Source organism: Natator depressus, chromosome 1 (genome assembly GCF_965152275.1).
Source record: "Natator depressus isolate rNatDep1 chromosome 1, rNatDep2.hap1, whole genome shotgun sequence".
Lineage (NCBI taxonomy): Eukaryota > Metazoa > Chordata > Testudines > Cheloniidae > Natator > Natator depressus.
In genome coordinates, this window is record NC_134234.1 from 141,349,229 (window position 1) to 141,355,353 (window position 6,125).

Here is a 6,125-nt window from a genome sequence, read left to right on the forward strand (position 1 = left end):
TTGTCTTATTTAGTGTATACATAACTTGTGGCAAATTAAACTTTACATTTGAACAGTTATATTTAATATTACTGAACAAAAAATACATTTTGCATTTTTATTCAGGTTTCCTTTACAAAGGATCTCATTCCTCCCTTTATAAAAAGTAAAAATTATGGTTGGGGGCATTTTTTCAATACTTACACTTTTTGGAGTAGAAATTTATTCATAAGTATTATGTTTATTCTCTGTGCTTCTTTGTCTTTGAATGGTTATGTATAACAAAAGAGTTTTGGTTTTCTCAACTTCCTGCTGACTACCATTGGAAACATAAAATATAGCTCTTCCACTTACCTGGATAGGCTGCAACTTCTTGTGTACACAGTTAAGTGTACCCCAATTGAATATGATTTTATGTATAACAACATGAAACAGCAGTATTTGGGTTAAATCACATTTTTGCTGGGAATTATTTTAGTTTTATCCTAAAGTCCAACAGATGTCTCAGACAGTTTTGCAAATGTATTATTTAGAGAGAGAACTTCAAGTAGGAAATAGTAGGAGCAGATGATTTTTAAGGAACAGAGATCCAATTTTCATGCAGATATCCTTAATAAAAAATAAATTATGACAGAGGCAGAACTGTTTCTAAATAAAACATTTTTCATGAACCATCAGCAGCTGTGCTAAGCTGTTATTAAATAATTAGTATCCAGAATTAACCTAGTTTTTCTAGTCTGTTTATAAACAAATGGAAGAGCATTACAATTGTATGTAATCTTACCACCTGAAGTCTGTTACTAAGATAAAGCTGCAATGCAATATTGGTTACTAATTGCTGTGTAAATGTGTAAGATACAAAGTCATGTATCTTGAGACGACAAAAGGTAAAACAAAACTGAATTGCTTAAATACAAGTCATGTATTAGGGCCTGATCCTGGAGTCCTTATTCAAATTCCCACTGAAGTAAGAGGTTGATTGAGTAAGGATTGTAGGATGTGGCCCCAAATGACTATAGGATTAGACAGATTCTGCAAGCATTAATCCCACCAAGTAGCACTTACTGATAATAGTTCCGTTATCTTTAATAGGTCTACTCACTGGGAGCAAGGGATGCAGAAGCTGGCTCTCAGTCCTTAATCAGACCCATAGTGAATGAGTTTTCCTCTTTCAGATGCTTATGTCCTAAATCTTTACTATTTTGTTTTCTTATTGAGAACTGCAACTATCGCTCAGCCAGTCCATATGTTTTATTGTAAGTGTAAACACTTGAGTTTAACTTGGACTTGTCTTTTCAGGCAAGGCTAATGCTTTCTAATGCTGTTTTTCCCCACACTTTTTTGTGATGTCTGATTAATAGTGCCAGACGTACTGATCCAGTCCTACATTGGCTAATGTTGCTAATAATAAAGAGATCCTGATCATTTCACGTGTAACTGGTGAGCAGACTCCTGTGCCTGACTTCAGTGGGAATCTATGTGGTCACAGCAGTCTGCCTGCAAGCTGTATATTACAGGATCAGGTCCATAGTGTGTGAAAACTTGGTGCACGTTTTCCATTGAAATCTTGCAAAATGTTTTTGTTCAGATTGATTTTTCTGTGGAAGTGTTTTGCAAGTGGAAAGCTGAAAACTATAAATTCCACATAAATTCCCACCATATTATTGAGAAGTTCTAGCCATTTTGAACTATATATTTTTTAAATAAGCTGAAAGACAAAGAACACAAACACTTTTACACACTTTATTTCTCTTATGTAGTCTGGAATCATACATACTTTTTTTAAAGCACAATACTGAAACTTTTTTTTAAAAAGAGTAATTAAAGGTTTGGTCAAGTGGATTTTGTAAAATGTATTTGTCTGTATAAAGAGAAAATGAAATTGTAGTTATTGTTAATGTACTGACATTAGTTACAGCTAGTTTTAATTCTTAAATAATTTGATTAGCATATGCTATAAAATGGATGTTTCAGTTAAATGTTTTTAAAAGGTACCGATTTTTACAAGGACACAATATAAATTATTGTTCTGTAGAAATGCCCTGTTACATATTGTATGTCCCTCCCTCTGTACACTTTGTAAAAAAGAAAGAAAAAACAAAATACATAGAATCATATAGGGATGTGTGACATTATTGTAATTGTGTACTTGATAATAACGTGAAAAAATAAAAATCAGAATATTTTCTTGTTAACGAACGTTTAGTTTACTTGGTTCCAGTACTAAGTTATTACTTAATGATACACACTTAAAAAAAAAAACCTAATAATTTAGCATAAATGTTTATTTTTATCCCCCCATTTCTCAACTTGTGTGCAGTACTGGATACAAAGTGTTTAAACGGTTTACATTTGTGAAGCAAATAGAATGATTGATGATCCTTCATTCTTGGGCATTGATCATTTCTTATGCTTAGGTTACAGGTACTTTGAGACCCTAAGAGGGCAGGTCCTCTGAGTTCACTTAACTTCTATTTCCATTTAGTTAAAATGATTAATTTCTATAAAATTGTTTGTTTTTAAAATGTCAGTCTCCTCCAATGAAGTGATTGAGTACTAAGTGAAGTTCTACTACAATATCCAGACAATGGATAATTTTTATTTTGTTATTTTCCAGAAGGAACAGCATATGCAGCTATCATAATTAAACTAAATGGACCACACACAAACAACATCTAGATTACAGAGAAGGTAAGAAACACTTATCCACTGGGGGATTAGAGAGAACATGTCTAATAATCAAAATGCCAAACACTTCAAACTAGTACCCTTTAACAGGACTCTTACTGATGGATGACTTTGTGTATGGATGGAGATCTAATCAATTGTCCTGGCCATCGCAGGAAGAAAAACCAAGACACCAGGGTTTAACTAGGCTGCAACCAGACATGACAAACCCGTGGGTGTAGTCACTCCAATCCTGAAGGGATGGGATTCTAATTTACTAGGAGAACCTCAACAATATGTGGTCTTCTACATCATGAACTGGTTTTCTTTTCTAAGGTAAACTTCCTGTGAAGAAAGAATGGCCTGACACACACAGGTTTCTGCACTATGCTAGTCTGTAGCTTTGACTAGGCCAATCCTCGCTTCCTTACACTCTGGTAGTAGTATAATTCACTGTGGTCTTTTGATACTCAAGATCCACAAACAAGACGTAGGCATTGCAACATCTTTCTTTTAGGTTCCCGGCTGCCTAGTAGAATCCAAAACCCTGAGTTAGGTGCCCAGGCTCCCCATACAAGGCATGGGGATAATTGGATGCCTAAGAATGGCATTCACAAAAGCCAATAAACTGAACAGCTAATAAGCTAGCCAAAAACAAATCCTGAGGAAAGGAGTGTGACCTAATCTCCAACCCTCAAAGAGAGTTAAGTGGACACTTTCTCCCACTTGTGATTCGTAGCCATATGCCCTCTCCTGAAGTTTCTGTCCTAATCGGTGGGCTATGGAGAATTCTTAGGTGGGGCTCCCTCAGTTTCTCCTGTTGAAGCTGTTCCACTTTCTATAAATAATTAAATAGTGGAACAGGTTGGAACTTTGGTCTCCCACCTCCATGGGGAATGCCCCAACCACTGGGCTATAGTCATTCTCATGCATGGTCTGGTCCAATGACTATGTAGTTCATACAAATTGGAACAGGTTCCCACAGGTGAGCAATAGGAGCCCAGTATGGCCTAGTGGTAGGGACATAGAAAACCTAGGTTCAAGTCCCTGCTTCACATCAAGCCAAGGGGGATTTGAACCTGAGTTTCTCATCACCTGCATGAGAGCTCTAAGCGTTGGGTGATCATACATAAAGGGAGCAGTGACGCCACCACCATTTTGTGTGGGGGCTCAATCTGGTGAGCATGCCTACCACATCAGCCAAGATAGGTGGGGCAAATGCCTACTTAGGCAGAAGTGAGGTGCTGGGCATCAGGACTGAGTTGGCTTGCATGCTCACCAGCAGAAATTTAGGCATTAATGGGACTTGGAAACTGATGCACTTAGGTGCCTGTGGGGTTAGCAGCTAAAGGGTGGTTTTGAGGATCTAAATTTTGGATTTAGGTGCCTAAATCCTTCATGGGTCTAGCCCTCGGAGTCAGGGTTTCAGATCTCTTTCGCCCATACAACCTCTTTGTAGACTCCTAAACTTCCAAAATCTATCTGAATCCTCCCTTGCTGACCTTTAATTGCTGTGATGGAGACCATCCCTCCAATAGCCTAATTAAAACCCACTGCCAGGCTTCTGGTAATTGGTATCCTTCTGTAAGGTGTGCTGCTCAATAAACAACCCAAAATAGCATGTGATGCCAGCTGTACCACAGCATATGGTATGCAGTTGGGAAATAAGTCAAAATATGAGAGGTCGCACACGTGCTCTCAATTGGAGTTGAGTCAATTCCTCAGCATACATCAGAATGTTCATGGAGCTAGTTGCTTTGCAGTGAGGTAAAACTGGTCACGTGCCAAGGTTCTAGTGGCCTAGCTGGACCTGAATAGGCTCCTTGCTGGCTTCCAGCTGCAAATCTCACCCTCTGCCTACCTCACTAAGTGACTTGAAGAACTAGCGGTTATCAACATGGGCCACTGCCTGGTATTTTACTTCAGAATTGCCTCTCTTGCTCCTGACCTTGTCCCTGAAGATAGTGACTGACACTAGGACAAGAAAGCCCTTCAGAGAAGTATGTCTTTTACTAGCTTCTCTGATACAATCAGCACCATGTGCCCTGGTGGACACCCGAGACCCAAGGCCAGCGCCCCCCCCCCCCCTTCCACATCTGAATTAGGTTTCAGGTTCACTTCTGGCATCCAATCTTCTTGGCAGAAGAAATCCTACTGCACTGATTCACAACTGTCCAGCATTCAATAAATTCTCCATTCCTTGATTTGCCCTTAATAGTAAATTGGGTCTGGCCATGGTAAGCCACTGTAAAGAACAGCTTGGATTCTTTAGGACAGATCATATTTTGGGCATAGAGAAATACTAGGACAGAATTATCTATTGCTTCCAGTATCCTCTCTGACAGTGATCAACAGTAGACACCTCAATGGAAAGCATGAAACTCCTACAATATATCGAACTGCACAATACTCCACCCTAAGCAAAAATTTCCACTATGTTGCCATTCAGCAGCTGCTATCTATATCACAGCATGTACCTTTTGAAGAAGCAGCGTCTAGTGATTTATAGGGATGTTGATGTTGAAGATGGCTTTTCACAGCTCTTGAACCAAAAGTACCCCTCCCCTACTCCTGACATACGTTCTTCAGTATGTTCCTGTTTTGTAGGCTTGTCTCATTTACTGGTGCTGAGGTAAATGTATCTGATCAAGATCTGTGGACATCTAGTGGGAGGAACCGACCATTATGACATGGTAAGTAGTATCTGCTCACAGGACAACTGAATTTGGATTTCTCTAAAAAGAAAACTGTCTGGCAGGAATAATGCAGTGGGGGAAGCAGTGGTGTTGAATTGCTAAGTTAGGCAGTATTCATTGGAAAAGGTGAGCCTAAAGCTTCTCTAGAAATGAGCTGCTGCAGTTCTGTTACAAAGCAGGCTTATTCAGATTGCCTAACTTCCTGGTGGCTGTTGCACCTGTGACGTCTTAAAGTAACTACAGCTGAGTTTGTGAGAGCCTAATGACATAATTCGAGGGAAACAGCTGACAGATTGTCTTCCTTCCTCTCGATCAAGTTGGAGAGAAGGAACACCTGCCTGCTTGGCAGGTATGAGAGTTTCTATCACCATGAGTGAAAGAAGAAAAAGGCTAAAGTAAGGCTCCCCTTTTTAACTAAAAACCTCTTCTTCCAACTGAGAGCTCTTAACTGAGCTGCAGATGTGACACACTATACAGTCCACTGCTTTAGCCCTTAATTAGGGCTAAGTTTGAGCTGCAGAGAGGCACGTATCTCTGCAAACAATCCACAACCTGAGAGAAGATGGATGCTTGGCTATCCAAGTCATGTGAGGGGGGTTTGAGTGGGTAGGTGTTCTGGAAGAGAACGAGAAGGAAGACCTCCCTATAGCCTTCAGACTAGTGGATAGGTACTCAGGTACAGGATGAGTGAGACCCCTTGTTTGAGGCCCTCTTCCTCCTGAGTAGGAGAAGGGATTTGAACAGGTTTTGGTCACTGTGATGGAATTCAGTTCATGCAATCCA